Source organism: Ambystoma mexicanum, chromosome 3q (assembly GCF_040938575.1).
Source record: "Ambystoma mexicanum isolate Mex_15411 chromosome 3q, UKY_AmexF1_1, whole genome shotgun sequence".
NCBI classification, from domain to species: domain Eukaryota; kingdom Metazoa; phylum Chordata; class Amphibia; order Caudata; family Ambystomatidae; genus Ambystoma; species Ambystoma mexicanum.
Genome location: NC_090926.1, coordinates 732,146,226 through 732,163,582, shown reverse-complemented (window position 1 = coordinate 732,163,582; position 17,357 = coordinate 732,146,226). Strand labels below are relative to the sequence as shown.

At 49.4% G+C, this 17,357-nt stretch overlaps 1 protein-coding gene across 6 annotated transcripts in view; it reads left to right on the top strand.

Annotated features, from left to right (window-relative positions):
• METTL23 (methyltransferase 23, arginine) overlaps nt 1-17,357 on the top strand; it is a 610,690-nt gene that overhangs the window by 295,099 nt on the left and 298,234 nt on the right. Inside the window, exon 1 of one of the 6 annotated variants that reach the window (XM_069654664.1) lies at nt 514-1,303. The exons of 2 other annotated variants lie outside the window; for them this stretch is intronic. The gene's annotated coding sequence lies outside the window, so the exon portion shown is untranslated. Of the gene's footprint in view, nt 1-513; nt 1,304-12,055; nt 12,936-13,049; nt 13,252-17,357 lie in introns of those variants that run through there. 3 more of the 6 variants (XM_069654663.1, XM_069654660.1, XM_069654662.1) reach the window with 3 other exon arrangements.

The window sequence follows — 17,357 nt, the reverse complement described above, 5'->3', positions numbered from 1 at the left end:
TACCCATTCTGATGCCTCTCTTATGCACCTTTTCTCTCATTGAAATGGGAATTTCTCTTGCTGAGTGGGCTACTGGCTGGGCACCTGACCTCAGAATAATGTTGTGTGCATAGCCTCTCAATTTCACAATGCTGTACTTAAATACTACCCAGAACAGTATTCTCTCTTCCCCCGCTGCAAAACTCTGTTGTCAGTTTCCTACTGCCCATCCCCCTGCCCCCCAGTACTGATACTTGTTCCTCACTTCCTGCCCTTAGTTTTACCTCCAATTTAGCTTTGTCATGCCGACTAGATGGTCCAAACTGACTCCATCTACATCTAGGCATTCTTATGTCAGGAGGACAAGGTCTGTTCGGTTTAAACAGTGTTTTGCAACCCGAACGGCTGCCAGACCTTTCTTTTCTGATTACAGAATCACTGTGAGGTTCCCATGGCAACGGCGCTAGTTTTCAATTTACACACGTTGCCTGGGTTTGTGTCACATGTTTATTGGGGGGCGTGAATAATCTCCATTGGAAAAGTACCCGGTGCTTCTGATTAGTGTTTGATGCACCTAGAGGCTTATTAGTTTTGTTACAGCTTTTTTCAGCCTTCCTTGTCCTGGTGCCGTTTCATCCGGCTTTCTACGTTCAAAATTTCTTGCACGGTTTGCAGTCACCGCACGGAGCGCGGCTGCCTCTGCGCCTCGCTAGCAGCTGTCTCGGATCCGCGACTCCCCTCAGCCGCCTCCTGCAGGCTTGCTGCTGTCTCACGGATCCCGCTGCTCATATGAGCTTGTGTGTCAGCCGCCTCCTCTCGACGAGCAGCTGTCTAACGGAACCTCGCCACTACTGAGTGTTCGGATCATTGGCCGCTCGTCACCCACAGCGGTTTGCCACATGCCATTTCTATTACGGCTGTAACGGGTCTGCGTCTCCCTCCAACTTAAAGCCATGCCGAGCCTGTGGCTATCTCCAGCATTATACCACCAGCTGCATGTCATTGCGCATTTTACAGCAGTCATTCCTAGTTCCTACAGCATTAACATTCAGCCCTCGGCAATCCAGTAACGCTGACTACAGACCATGCTCCTTATTCACTACTCTGTCTGGATTTAAGCGCTGGGCACACCTACAGTATCCTTACTCCTATTTCCAGCTACTTCATCATTTGTACACTTCCACCACATAATCACTTGGACCTTTGGGACTCTCCACAACTGGTCTTGCTTTCAGCTTCCTCCTTCAACAGCACACTGGACCATAGACGCTTTGCTGCTTTTTGTGCACCAGCCTGACACTAGTGGGTCCCTCGTGCCATTCAGGTGAAGTACCTTACTAACCTTCCTTTCCTCATCGTTGTATGGAAGTCATCCAGTCATTCATTCAGTCCTGCAACATCCAGTCCATTCCTCTTAAGGTACGAGAACCATCTCCACAGGGGTGTTTGGGGGTGTGCAGGGGGGTTATTGGTTTATGTGAATAGGTCAGTAATGTAGTCGTCTTCCTGTAGGCAAGAGGTTCCAGCATAGAACCAGCCACTCGCCAGAAGAAGCAGGATAACAGTACTACAATAAGATTCTCCCTACTCGAGGGAGAATCACACCCTTCTCAGTGATTCACTGCACTAGCTTTAGTATTATCAGCTTGTGGCGTAGATCGTTGTGAAGGTCTTTTACGTCCAAGGTGGTCCTTGCTCGGGGTACGGTGATTTCATCCAAGAACATACCAGCTCGGTAAGCATTCCTTTCATTCTCATTGAAGTCATTTTCTGTGTCCAGCATAACAACCTTGATATTTCCAACCTAAACAACTCCCTTCTATGCCATGTATACTTTGGTACCTGTCGTAAGTCTTTAGAACTGTAGTAGTGCATTCTTGTACCCTTGCATAATAACAGTGTGACCTTCAAAGGCTCCTGGATTCTTCATTGGATTTGTAAAACGTGGAATTATAGCCTTTCTTGCACATTTCCTCCCATTTTACTCTAGTGATAATAGTGTTCGGTGACCCGGATCTACCATGAGTTTGTGTCAATTATATCTACCTTGAATGCACATTTGGAAGCCTTCTTCCCCTTTCTCCTTACTATTGTGCCTTATACCAGTGCCTCCGCCAAGGAAACTCTCACCGACATCCTCTTTGTCGTGTCTTCTCCTGACATATGGACCCTTCATATGGTCTCTGTGCTCTGTCCTTTCTCCTCTTCTCCCATCAATGGTGGCACTCGTTGGGACGCCCTCCTGGCCTCCTTCCTTTCCTCTTAGGTCATCATTAATGTTTACTCAAATCAAACCGTCTTGGTCCAAGGCCCTCAGGCCAACCTTCACCTCTTTGATAGACGCTTCCTGCGCCTCATCAACTTCCTTTCTTCTCCGGCTGTCCTCCCTCCACTTTCCTTGGCTACCTTGCCTTCCCCCTCCCTCTCTGCCCCCTCTTTGGCTCCTTCTACACCTCTGCAGGGCGTACCTCTGATCTGTACCCCTCCCCGGAAGTCCTTCAAGGATGGCAACATTCTCCACACTGCCACTCTTCGCTCTGCTGTCAAGCATTCCTCTATCTGCCACCTCCTTGAAGAACTTGACCTCGATGTCCTCGGTCTCACTGAGACATGGTTCACGGCCAGCTCTGTCACCAGCTTTGACACACTCCTACCTGACGGCTACAAGATCCTCTTTGCGCCCAGGCCTTTCCGCTCTGGTGGGGGTGTTGCCCTTATCTTCCCTGAGTGGATTCCTGCCTCCTCTTCTGAATGCCTCATCTGCAGGCTCACTCTCTCTCCTCTAGCCATTCCCTTACAGTGGCTACTATCTATCGGCCACCTGGTCAGATCTCTTCCTTCCTCTCTGAGTGGGCGGACCTCGTCTCCTCACTCCCGGCCTCAACCACTCAACTCCTCCTTCTTGGAGACTTCAACATCCACCTGGATGCCTCCTGCCCCCCCTCTACACTCTTTTGCGACCTCTGCGACTCTCTCTCACTCAACATTCTCCCCTCTGGCCCGACTCATTCTGCAGAGAACACTCTCGATGTTCTGATCTCCTCAGACCTTCCCCTCTGTCCCTCTCTCCACTCCTCTCTCCTGGAGTGATCACTTTCTCCTATCCTCCCACCTCACCCTCCCCACCCCTCGGGGCAAGCCACCTCCATCACTTCCACCTACCTTCTCGGTCATCCGACCCATGAAGCACGTGTCAGTTGAGGCTTTCGCTTCCACCTTCTCTCCCCCTGATCCCCCTTTGGCTGACTCTCACCCTGACACAGCCCTCTCCACACTCCACTCTTCTATATCTGATACTCTTGATATCCTTGTCCCTGTCATGAGAATCCACCTGAAGCTCAAAGCCAAGTGTAACTCCTGGTATGACTCGGACCTCGTTACCCTAAAACGCAAGTGCAGGGCGGCTGAGAGGAAATGGCGTGCTTCTTGTTCATCCTCTGACAAACTGGCCTGCCGCCTGCTACAAAGGCAATACCGGCTCTCCGTCCTCACCAAGAAGAGAGCTCATAGCCAACCCGCATCTCTGCAGCATCTAACAACTCGGCTGAACTCTTTAAAATCTGTAAGGAACTGGCCAATCCCGCCACAGTGTCTACCTCTCCTGTCCCCTCCCAGGCCCTCTGCACGGCTCTGGCTTCTCACTTCATTTCTAAAACTCAGGACATCCTGTCCTCACTCTCCTCCTATTGCCTCCCTCCCCCTATCCCCTGCTCCTCCTCTGGCCCTTCTGCAGCCACCCCCCCTCCCTCCTTCTCTGCCTTTCCCCTTTTATCTGCAGACGAGGTTTCTAGACAAGTCCGATCTATGAAAGTCTTGTCGAAACAGGTTCACCCCGGTTCATCCAAAACCATCAAGGACCACATCGACTCCCTAGCTCCTGCCCTGGCTGATTTCTGTAATCACTCCTTCACCACGGGAGTCTTCCCATCCTCTCTGAAGCACTCCCTTGTGCACCCTCTTCTTAAGAAGCCCTCTGCCGACCCCTCCTGCCCGGCTAACTATCGCCCAATCTCCATCACTCCCTTCCTGGGCAAGCTCCTGGAGAAACTGGCTATCTCCCAGCTTAATCTCCACACTGAATCTGCTGGTTGTCTCTATGACCATCAGTCTGGCTTCAGAGCTGCCAGAAGCACGGAAACTGCTCTCCTGAACATCCGTGAAGACCTGCTCTCCAACCTCGACTCCAACACCCCTTGCTTCCTCATCTTGCTTGATCTCTCTTCTGCCTTTGACACTGTCAACCATGCCATCCTGCTCAAGCGCCTCTGTGATAACCTAGATATCACTGGTCAGGCTCTGGCATGGCTGACTTCCTTCCTCTCCGATCGACCCTCCAAGGTCCAACTTGGGTCCTTCCTCTCTGATCTTTTTCTCTACCTGCGGTGTCCCCCGGGGATCTAACCTCTCTCCCTGGCAGTTCAACCAATACCTGGCACTCCTTGCCCACCGCATCGCCGCGCTCTGCCCCAATTTTCAGTGCTATGCGGATGATACCCAGCTCATTTTCAGGCTACCCTCGGCCTCCTCCTCTCCTTCCCTCATCTGTGACTGTCTGTCTGCCATCCAGGAGTGGTGTGCAGCCAATGACCTCTGCCTTAATGCCAGTAAGACTGAGATTCTACTCATCGGCACACCCACTCCCTCCTTCCCTGCCCATCTGTTGCCTGCCTCTCTTGGCCCTCTTCCTGCTCCCACCTGCGAGGCAAAAAACCTCGGGGTCATCGTCAACTCCACACTCTCCTTCTGTCCTCACATATCTGATGTCTCTAAGAAGTCTCACTACCATCTGCACCTCCTCAGAGGTATTCTTCCTTTCCTCACCTTCCCCCAGAAGCTCACTGTCTCCAGAGCCCTGGTTCTCTCTACGTTGGACTATTGTAACAGCTTCTATCTAAATCTGCCTGCCTCTACTCTCCGCCGACTGCAACTTATCCAGAACAGGACTGCAAGACTTGTCCTTGGCCTCAAGCCCAGGGTTCGTATCTCTCCAGGACTGAAATCTCTGCACTGGCTCCCAGTGGCAGCGAGGATTAAGTTCAAAACCCTCTGCATTGTCCACAAGGCCTTCTGGGGGCTGGGGCCGAAATACCTTCAACTCTCTATTTCTAAATTTCTTCCTTCCTGAGCTCTTCGCTCATCCGCCTCCAACTCCCTCGGGGTCAGTCGCTTCTCCAAGCAACAAGTTGGTGGTAGATCTCTCTCTCTTCGGCAGGGGCCTCCCTCTGGAACAGCCTTCCTGCCTCCCTGAAACTTGAGGAGGACCATCCGCAGTTCCGGAAGCACCTCAAAACCTTCCTCTTTGGTTCTGCTTTCTCTCTTCCTCTCCCCTGCTGATTTCTGGCTGAATCTTCACCGGTCACAAGGCCACCATTTCTGCTCACAGGCCCAGGCCCCGCCAGTGGCTTGCCTGCACTGCACCCTGGCAACTCCTGCACTTGGAGACTGTTTCTGTATCCCTACAGTCCCCCTAACCTGCACTTATGCCTGCACTTGCCACTAGCTGGCCGTTTTATTTATTCTTTATCCTACTATCCCATGTACTGCACTTTCCCCTCTCCCTGCACCCTTGCACTTTTCCCTTTCCCCCTTCCCATGCACTTGCGTGATCCGAATGACACCTGGCCTAGTAGGATCGTTATCTGGCTTCCCATGTTCCCCCCTCCCTTGCCTCGTCGTGCCTTGAAACACTTGTGTATAGGCGCGTTATAAATGCCATATCATATCATATCATATATCATATCATATATCATATTGTCACTAGCTCTGCATTCGCACTTTGCACACATTTCACTCTCCCGGTCTAACCAGTGCTTCTACTACCTCTACATACTGATCTGTCACATCAAAAACCTTTTTTCAGTTCTGATTTAGTCTCCTCCTTCTTTTACTGACTTCTTCCACCATTCTTTTATTTCACGCCTTTCTTCTTTTACATTGTCACTTTCCCTAACTTCCTTCTGTCTTAACACAGCATGTGTGTGTTCAACCTCTCATTTTCTCATTTGTGGCCTTGTAGCTCAGTGAAGTATGCTCAATCTTTTTAGCTATCGCTATTGGAGGCGCTTCCCTGCCGTCCAACCCCTCCTCTCCCTCCGAGCCCGGCAAGCACACCTCCCGCATCGTCGTGAAATCCATGACCCCTCCTGCTTGCTCTCCTCTAACGAAGGCCCTCACCCATTAACTCTGGCACCTGAGCCAATGACTATGGGCTAGAACAAGCTCAATCTTAGCTCACGGAAGAGACATTAACCGTAAGTCACTACCATTTGCCTGCTAATGTTACTGCATAGCATCTCCCTAGACAGCATTGTGTTAGCCTGCCAGCATTGTGTTAGCCTGCCAGCATTTATGATATCCTGCCAGCATTGTGTTAGCCTGCCAGCATTTATGATATCCTGCCAGGATTGTGTTAGCCTGCCAGCATTGTGTTAGCCTGCCAGCATTTATGATATCCTGCCAGCATTGTGTTAGCCTGCCAGCATTTATGATATCCTGCCAGCATTGTGTTAGCCTGCCAGCATTGTGTTAGCCTGCCAGCATTTATGATATCCTGCCAGCATTGTGTTAGCCTGCCAGCATTGTGTTAGCCTGCCAGCATTGTGATAGTCTGCCCCCGCGCAACAAACACTCGCTCAGTATGTCCCCCCGCTCCTCCACACCTGCTTAATATGTGCGCTACTAACCCTCATGATCACATTACTCAGCAGTAACAGAGAGCTTCACCCGCACGACCTACACTCACAGAAACCCTCAACTATAATGGACCGCTTCAGTACACGCACGCCGCCACTACAACTCACGGCACTAACACCTGACTCGAACATTAGATTAGTCAGACTCAGAGCCCGCACAGCACCCATCCAACACCAGGCCAACACGGCACACACAACACTCAGAAACTACAGACTTAGCTCACGTACCACGAAAGTCAACACACCCTACTATCATAGGAACAATACCTCATACCACAATAGGAAGTCTACTGTCTATACACCCAGCAGCAATCCCTGCACCCCAATTAACACTGCCGCTACACCAAATCCTCTCACCCCAGGACCTCAGAACGCCGGCCATACTCAATACAAGTGCGCTCTCCTCAACGTAAGATCCCTCAACGCCCACGCCATAGAAGTACATGATCTACTAACCACTAATGACCTAGACATACTAGCCATTACCGAGACATGGCTTCACCAAGCGTCTGGCCCTGCCATCGCTCTAGCCCTACCTCCAGGGTATGCCATCATCAGACAAGACAGATTGACCAAAACAGGAGGGGGGGTTGCCCTTTAACACAAAGAAATTCTACCCATTAGAACCACACCACACCAAGAAGAGGGAAATGTTGACATTCTATCGATCAAACTAGCACACTCGCCGAACTGCACGATCAATATTCATACTATTTACCGTCCACCTGGCCCTGCCACCAACTTCCAAGGCCAAGTTAATCACCTAGTAGGAAATAACATTAAAAAATCCACGAAATCACTCCTCTTAGGAGACTTAAACTTAGGACTCAACGACCTCAAGGACAAAGCTGCCTTATCTCTAGCCAAGGACCTCCACAATCTAGGATTCTCTCAAAAAATCGTAACGCCTACACACGCTAAAGGACGCACCATAGACTGGATCTCTGACCACAATTTCAACATAGCAATCACAGCCAACACCAGCCTCCCGTGGACAGACCATAATCTCATTCTCTTCGATATCCCCAGCACCAAGAGCAGTAGAGTGCCCACCAAAGCTACGGCTACCCTAGCTAGAAGTTCCAAAAAACTCACAGCAGCCAACATCGGCGCACTACTTAACGTGCCCTGTCTAAAGCCCCCTTTCCCATCAGACCCTAATATACTCGCGGAAATATTCAAAGATTCCATCACAAGGGCAGTGAACACTGTCGCCCCCCTAGAAAGCAAAAAAGAGAAAAAATCCTTCCACTCCAACTCGTGGTTCTCAGAGGATCTCCAATCAATGCGCACAGACAAACGCCAAGCGCTCAAAAACTGGCAACACATTCCCTGCGACAACACAAAAGATATATTCAAAACCATAGCCAAAAAATACAAAGAGGCCATCTTCCTAGCTAAATCCGAAGCCTTCAACCAACGCATCACTGCAGCGAACTCTCAAACTAAAGAGCTATTCTGCATCTTTAAAGAACTAACCATACCTCCCACATGCCCAGACGAGATCGTCAAGGATGAGGCTTGGTGTACAGGCATACAAACAGCCATGCTAGAAAAAATAAAACTCCTCCAAAAAAAGATATCACCCCATTACAACTCCTTACCCAAGCAAAGCTCACTCACACCCATGAAACCTAATGTCAAAGCCAACAACATACCCAAGTTCACCTTCACCGAAATCTCCAATACTGAGGTCATCAACATCCTTAAACATCTCAAACCATCACTATGTAAGGGTGACGCATGCCCCCCAAAAATTATCAAAGAATGTGCGGAGCAGCTCGCACCCATCCTCACTGCGTTCATCAACGCATCATTTAGGTCAGGAATAGTCCCAGACACCCTCAAAGAGGCCTGGGTGCGCCCCCTCCTAAAAAAACCTACACTTGACCCCACGAACCCCAACAACTATCGACCCATAACCACAGTCCCATTCCTTCTAAAATTACTTGACAAAGCCGCCCATATACAGATCCAACACTACCTGGAATCGAACGCAATCTTAGGTAAAAGGCAATCTGGATTCCGTAAAGGACATGGAACTGAAACCGCCCTTCTAGATTTAAAAAACGAAATCACCAACATTCTCGACATAGGCAAGTCCGCTCTCCTCCTCCTCCTCGACCTATCAGCAGCATTTGACCTGGTAGATCACAGCACACTCACCAACCATCTAACACATGCAGCACACTTTTCTAAAGACGCTGCCTCATGGGTAACCTCATTCCTACAAGACAGAGCTATGAAAGTCTTCTCCAACACAGCTCATGCAGCGCCTTCCATCATCCACTGCGGGGTCCCACAAGGCTCGTGCACGGCCCCAACGCTATACAATCTCTTCACCAAGCCCCTATTCGACAAGCTAGACGCTATGGGGATCACCTACACAAATTACGCTGACGACACGCAGATACTCTTGCCCATGACGGGTAACTATCATCAAGACTCCACCGCCCTTCAACTAATCTACTCCACCATACAAGCCTGGATGGCCACCAACGGCCTCTGCTTGAATGGGGACAAAACTGAAATCCTCATTTTAGGACAGAAGCCCACTCTTGCCAACCTCAACCCACTATACACTAACTTTAACATAGACAACTGCATTATCCCAGTCCTATCATCAGTCAAAACATTAGGAGTCCACATAGATGCCACCCTATCTATGGATAAACAAGTAAGCGCAATAGTCTCAGCCTCGGCATTAAGTACCAAACTCATCAACGCAATAAAACCGTTCTTAACTAAAGATAACTGCCTGTCCATAGCAAGAGCCACCATTGGAGCCAAGCTGGATTACTGCAACGCGCTCCTAGCCGGCACATCCAAGAACAACATATCAAAGCTCCAAACCACCCAAAATAATGCTCTCAGAGCAGCGCTCAGCATACCAAAAAGAGAGCACATCACTCTAGCTAGGAAAGCGGTCCATTGGCTCCCAGTCAAGGATAGGATTGCTTTCAAAATCCTAACCACAACGCATAAATGCATCAACCATACAGCACCTTCCTACCTATCCGACACCCTGTCTAGATCCCAGTCCATAAGACCTACCAGATCTACATACACCAACCGTCTCATCATACCACGCATCAATAGATTCAAGGCAGGGGGTATAGGCTTCCCCTACCTGGCACCAAAGCTTTGGAACACACTGCCCACTAACCTCAGAGCAGAAACATCCCTCCCCTCTTTCAGGAAACAACTCAAAACTGCTCTCTTCAACTAACATGCGCACCTGCACACCCTCTTGCTCTCTATTTACATGTACCTTAACCATAACCATTGCCCAATGTAACCAAGGGCACAACTGTATGTAACCAAGTATAAGAAACACTGTAACCAGCGCCACGATGCCTTCGGTCTGATGTGCGCTTAACTAATGCGAATAAATAAATAAATAAATTGCCTCCACTAGTATTGGATTACCACTCATCCACAGTCTCTCCTAGGTTACACTACCAGTAGTGTGAATTATGATCTGATCTCTTATGAATTCATCTTGTGTCACTCCTATTCCGAAACTACACAATATGGCTAACTTCCTCAATGCGCTCACATATTCATCCACTATTTCGCCTGGTTCTTATTTCCTATAAAACAAATAATATCTATTGACTGTTATGTTAGTTTTAGGGTAATGGTAAAGATCCAGTTGTTGTGTCCCCTTCTCTTAGTCATTCGTATTATCTCATTCACCATCTCTGAGGGCTGTTAACTCCCTGATTACACAGTGACCTACAGGGTCTAATGAATGCAATCACACATTTTCTTCTACCCTGGTGTCATTTCCTCATTGTCAATTGTGGTAATGTAATTAGCCCAGTACTCCTCCCACTTACACCATGTGATAGGAGGTAATCCTGGTACCTCCAGAAACGGCAATTGTACTCCAATAATCTTAACCCTAGTGTTGCAGTCCTGGGGGTTGCTTTTGGCATTCCTTGAACTTTGATTTCTACCAGCAGTTGTTTGTCCAAACAGTATTATTCTGTCTCACTGTCTAATTGGGACAAGACCACACATAAACCCCACCAACTAGCATCGACCATGATTACAGATTGCCTTTCAGGCTATATTCTCCCAGGTATGGAACCTCGCCTTTTACTTTTTACCTCTTCTACAGTCCTTGTACAATACTCACTCCATGCAAATTTAATATCTTTCTTTATCAATTCTCTCAACATATACTTTATCTCTGCAAATCCCTTGATAAACATATCATACAACTCCACCAGGCCCAAAAGCAACATAGTTCCTCCTTGTTCTCTGGCAATGGTGCTTTCCTGACTGCTTTCATTAAATCATCTCTGGGCCTGTGACCAGCTTTGGACAATGTGTGCCCCAAGTAATTCACTTCTTCCCTTTGAAATTCGCATCTACTGTAATCTACAGATGGCTCATTGTGTTCCAATTTTCTCAACACCATGCTCTATCTTTTGTTGTGCTCTTCTGCACCACTGATGGCAGTGGTGCAAAAGAGCACAACAAAACATAGAGCATACTAACCTATGGATTTTAATATGTCATCTTGGAACACAGTCAATCATGTCATATTTCCAAACATGTGGGACATAATACTCTGGAACATGTCAGCTACAGATGCTAACCCAAAAGGAATCCTTGGATAACGGTACATTCTGAAAGGCGTGATAAATGTAGTGTATTCCATTAATTCCTTATGTAGAGGTAGCTGGTGGTATGCTGCAGAAAGGTCTGTGGTCGAGAATACATCAGCCCCTCCTATTAAGTTTGGCATCTCCTATATTACTGAAAGAGGATTCTAGTTTACCATAATTTTTCTATTTAAATCCCTCAAATCTACACACACCCAAAGTTTGCCATTTGCCTTACGAGCCACCACGATACCCATTCTGATGCCTCTCTTATGCACTTTTTCTCTCATTGAAATGGGAATTTCTCTTGCTGAGTGGGCTACTGGCTGGGCACCTGACCTCAGAATAATGTTGTGTGCATAGCCTCTCAATTTCACAATGCTGTACTTAAATACTACCCAGAACAGTATTCTCTCTTCCCCCGCTGCAAAACTCTGTTGTCAGTTTCCTACTGCCCATCCCCCTGCCCCCCAGTACTGATACTTGTTCCTCACTTCCTGCCCTTAGTTTTACCTCCAATTTAGCTTTGTCATGCCGACTAGATGGTCCAAACTGACTCCATCTACATCTAGGCATTCTTATGTCAGGAGGACAAGGTCTGTTCGGTTTAAACAGTGTTTTGCAACCCGAACGGCTGCCAGACCTTTCTTTTCTGATTACAGAATCACTGTGAGGTTCCCATGGCAACGGCGCTAGTTTTCAATTTACACACGTTGCCTGGGTTTGTGTCACATGTTTATTGGGGGGCGTGAATAATCTCCATTGGAAAAGTACCCGGTGCTTCTGATTAGTGTTTGATGCACCTAGAGGCTTATTAGTTTTGTTACAGCTTTTTTCAGCCTTCCTTGTCCTGGTGCCGTTTCATCCGGCTTTCTACGTTCAGAATTTCTTGCACGGTTTGCAGTCACCGCACGGAGCGCGGCTGCCTCTGCGCCTCGCTAGCAGCTGTCTCGGATCCGCGACTCCCCTCAGCCGCCTCCTGCAGGCTTGCTGCTGTCTCACGGATCCCGCTGCTCATATGAGCTTGTGTGTCAGCCGCCTCCTCTCGACGAGCAGCTGTCTAACGGAACCTCGCCACTACTGAGTGTTCGGATCATTGGCCGCTCGTCACCCACAGCGGTTTGCCACATGCCATTTCTATTACGGCTGTAACGGGTCTGTGTCTCCCTCCAACTTAAAGCCATGCCGAGCCTGTGGCTATCTCCAGCATTATACCACCAGCTGCATGTCATAGCGCATTTTACAGCAGTCATTCCTAGTTCCTGCAGCATTAACATTCAGCCCTCGGCAATCCAGTAACGCTGACTACAGACCATGCTCCTTATTCACTACTCTGTCTGGATTTAAGCGCTGGGCACACCTACAGTATCCTTACTCCTATTTCCAGCTACTTCATCATTTGGACAATTCCACCACATAATCACTTGGACCTTTGGGACTCTCCACAACTGGTCTTGCTTTCAGCTTCCTCCTTCAACAGCACACTGGACCATAGACGCTTTGCTGCTTTTTGTGCACCAGCCTGACACTAGTGCGTCCCTTGTGCCATTCAGGTGAAGTACCTTACTAACCTTCCTTTCCTCTTCGTTGTTTGGAAGTCATCCAGTCATTCATTCAGTCCTGCAACATCCAGTCCATTCCTCTTAAGGTACGAGAACCATCTCCACAGGGGTGTTTGGGGGTGTGCAGGGGGGTTATTGGTTTATGTGAATAGGTCAGTAATGTAGTCGTCTTCCTGTAGGCAAGAGGTTCCAGCATAGAACCAGCCACTCGGCAGAAGAAGCAGGATAACAGTACTACAATAAGATTCTCCCTACTCGAGGGAGAATCACACCCTTCTCAGTGATTCACTGCACTAGCTTTAGTATTATCAGCTTGTGGCGTAGATCGTTGTGAAGGTCTTTTACGTCCAAGGTGGTCCTTGCTCGGGGTACGGTGATTTCATCCAAGAACATACCAGCTCGGTAAGCATTCCTTTCATTCTCATTGAAGTCATTTTCTGTGTCCAGCATAACAACCTTGATATTTCCAACCTAAACAACTCCCTTCTATGCCATGTATACTTTGGTACCTGTCGTAAGTCTTTAGAACTGTAGTAGTGCATTCTTGTACCCTTGCATAATAACAGTGTGACCTTCAAAGGCTCCTGGATTCTTCATTGGATTTGTAAAACGTGGAATTATAGCCTTTCTTGCACATTTCCTCCCATTTTTCTCTAGTGATAATAGTGTTCGGTGACCCGGATCTACCATGAGTTTGTGTCAATTATATCTACCTTGAATGCACATTTGGAAGCCTTCTTCCCCTTTCTCCTTACTATTGTGCCTTATACCAGTGTCTCCGCCAAGGAAACTCTCACCGACATCCTCTTTGTCGTGTCTTCTCCTGACATATGGACCTTTCATATGGTCTCTGTGCTCTGTCCTTTCTCCTCTTCTCCCATCAATGGTGGCACTCGTTGGGACGCCCTCCTGGCCTCCTTCCTTTCCTCTAAGGTCATCATTAATGTTTACTCAAATCAAACCGTCTTGGTCCAAGGCCCTCAGGCCAACCTTCACCTCTTTGATAGACGCTTCCTGCGCCTCATCAACTTCCTTTCTTCTCCGGCTGTCCTCCCTCCACTTTCCTTGGCTACCTTGCCTTCCCCCTCCCTCTCTGCCCCCTCTTTGGCTCCTTCTACACCTCTGCAGGGTGTACCTCTGATCTGTACCCCTCCCCGGAAGTCCTTCAAGGATGGCAACATTCTCCACACTGCCACTCTTCGCTCTGCTGTCAAGCATTCCTCTATCTGCCACCTCCTTGAAGAACTTGACCTCGATGTCCTCGGTCTCACTGAGACATGGTTCACGGCCAGCTCTGTCACCAGCTTTGACACACTCCTACCTGACGGCTACAAGATCCTCTTTGCGCCCAGGCCTTTCCGCTCTGGTGGGGGTGTTGCCCTTATCTTCCCTGAGTGGATTCCTGCCTCCTCTTCTGAATGCCTCATCTGCAGGCTCACTTTCTCTCCTCTAGCCATTCCCTTACTGTGGCTACTATCTATCGACCACCTGGTCAGATCTCTTCCTTCCTCTCTGAGTGGGCGGACCTCGTCTCCTCACTCCTGGCCTCAACCACTCAACTCCTCCTTCTTGGAGACTTCAACATCCACCTGGATGCCTCCTGCCCCCCCTCTACACTCTTTTGCGACCTCTGCGACTCTCTCTCACTCAACATTCTCCCCTCTGGCCCGACTCATTCTGCAGAGAACACTCTCGATGTTCTGATCTCCTCAGACCTTCCCCTCTGTCCCTCTCTCCACTCCTCTCTCCTGGAGTGATCACTTTCTCCTATCCTCCCACCTCACCCTCCCCACCCCTCGGGGCAAGCCACCTCCATCACTTCCACCTACCTTCTCGGTCATCCGACCCATGAAGCACGTGTCAGTTGAGGCTTTCGCTTCCACCTTCTCTCCCCCTCATCCCCCTTTGGCTGACTCTCACCCTGACACAGCCCTCTCCACACTCCACTCTTCTATATCTGATACTCTTGATATCCTTGTCCCTGTCATGAGAATCCACCTGAAGCTCAAAGCCAAGTGTAACTCCTGGTATGACTCGGACCTCGTTACCCTAAAACGCAAGTGCAGGGCGGCTGAGAGGAAATGGCGTGCTTCTTGTTCATCCTCTGACAAACTGGCCTGCCGCCTGCTACAAAGGCAATACCGGCTCTCCGTCCTCACCAAGAAGAGAGCTCATAGCCAACCCGCATCTCTGCAGCATCTAACAACTCGGCTGAACTCTTTAAAATCTGTAAGGAACTGGCCAATCCCGCCACAGTGTCTACCTCTCCTGTCCCCTCCCAGGCCCTCTGCACGGCTCTGGCTTCTCACTTCATTTCTAAAACTCAGGACATCCTGTCCTCACTCTCCTCCTATTGCCTCCCTCCCCCTATCCCCTGCTCCTCCTCTGGCCCTTCTGCAGCCACCCCCCCTCCCTCCTTCTTTGCCTTTCCCCTTTTATCTGCAGACGAGGTTTCTAGACAAGTCCGATCTATGAAAGTCTCGTCGAAACAGGTTCACCCCGGTTCATCCAAAACCATCAAGGACCACATCGACTCCCTAGCTCCTGCCCTGGCTGATTTCTGTAATCACTCCTTCACCACGGGAGTCTTCCCATCCCCTCTGAAGCACTCCCTTGTGCACCTTCTTCTTAAGAAGCCCTCTGCCGACCCCTCCTGCCCGGCTAACTATCGCCCAATCTCCATCACTCCCTTCCTGGGCAAGCTCCTGGAGAAACTGGCTATCTCCCAGCTTAATCTCCACACTGAATCTGCTGGTTGTCTCCATGACCATCAGTCTGGCTTCAGAGCTGCCAGAAGCATGGAAACTGCTCTCCTGAACATCCATGAAGACCTGCTCTCCAACCTCGACTCCAACACCCCTTGCTTCCTCATCTTGCTTGATCTCTCTTCTGCCTTTGACACTGTCAACCATGCCATCCTGCTCAAGCGCCTCTGTGATAACCTAGATTTCACTGGTCAGGCTCTGGCATGGCTGACTTCCTTCCTCTCCGATCGACCCTCCAAGGTCCAACTTGGGTCCTTCCTCTCTGATCTTTTTCTCTACCTGCGGTGTCCCCCAGGGATCTAACCTCTCTCCCTGGCAGTTCAACCAATACCTGGCACTCCTTGCCCACCGCATCGCCGCTCTCTGCCCCAATTTTCAGTGCTATGCGGATGATACCCAGCTCATTTTCAGGCTACCCTCGGCCTCCTCCTCTCCTTCCCTCATCTGTGACTGTCTGTCTGCCATCCAGGAGTGGTGTGCAGCCAATGACCTCTGCCTTAATGCCAGTAAGACTGAGATTCTACTCATCGGCACACCCACTCCCTCCTTCCCTGCCCATCTCTGGCCTGCCTCTCTTGGCCCTCTTCCTGCTCCCACCTGCGAGGCAAAAAACCTCGGGGTCATCGTCAACTCCACACTCTCCTTCTGTCCTCACATCTGATGTCTCTAAGAAGTCTCACTACCATCTGCACCTCCTCAGAGGTATTCTTCCTTTCCTCACCTTCCCCCAGAAGCTCACTGTCTCCAGAGCCCTGGTTCTCTCTACGTTTGACTATTGTAACAGCTTCTATCTAAATCTGCCTGCCTCTACTCTCCGCCGACTGCAACTTATCCAGAACAGGACTGCAAGACTTGTTCTTGGCCTCAAGCCCAGGGTTCGTATCTCTCCAGGACTGAAATCTCTGCACTGGCTCCCAGTGGCAGCGAGGATTAAGTTCAAAACCCTCTGCATTGTCCACAAGGCCTTCTGGGAGCTGGGGCCGAAATACCTTCAACTCTCTATTTCCAAATTTCTTCCTTCCTGAGCTCTTCGCTCATCCGCCTCCAACTCCCTCGGGGTCAGTCGCTTCTCCAAGCAACAAGTTGGTGGTAGATCTCTCTCTCTCTTCGGCAGGGGCCTCCCTCTGGAACAGCCTTCCTGCCTCCCTGAAACTTGAGGAGGACCATCCGCAGTTCCGGAAGCACCTCAGAACCTTCCTCTTTGGTTCTGCTTTCTCTCTTCCTCTCCCCTGCTGATTTCTGGCTGAATCTTCACCGGTCACAAGGCCACCATTTCTGCTCACAGACCCAGGCCCCGCCAGTGGCTCGCCTGCACTGCACCCTGGCAACTCCTGCACTTGGAGACTGTTTTGTTTGTTTGTTTGTTTGTTTATTTATTTGTTAATGCGCTCCGAGCCCGTGGGCATCTGGGCGCAACAGTACAAGAGGACTCGAAACTTAGTTACAAAGCCTGACACAGGCTATTACAGAAAAACAGTGGTTGGTTACAGTAGGTGATACAATGCATATAAAATATCAAGTTTAAACGCAAAAAGAGCAGCATTATAACAGGTTGTGCCGTTTCCACTAGGGTGAGGGACGTTGCATGTCGTTGTTGTGCAGCCATTTGAGAGCGTAGGATCTGAATCTTGTGTAGGGTAAGGGGCATCTAAGGTCGGGTGGGAGTGTGTTCCATGATTGTGCAGCTCTAACTGGGAAACTTGCACCGCCCGCTGTGGTAAGTTTGAATCTGGGGACTTCCAG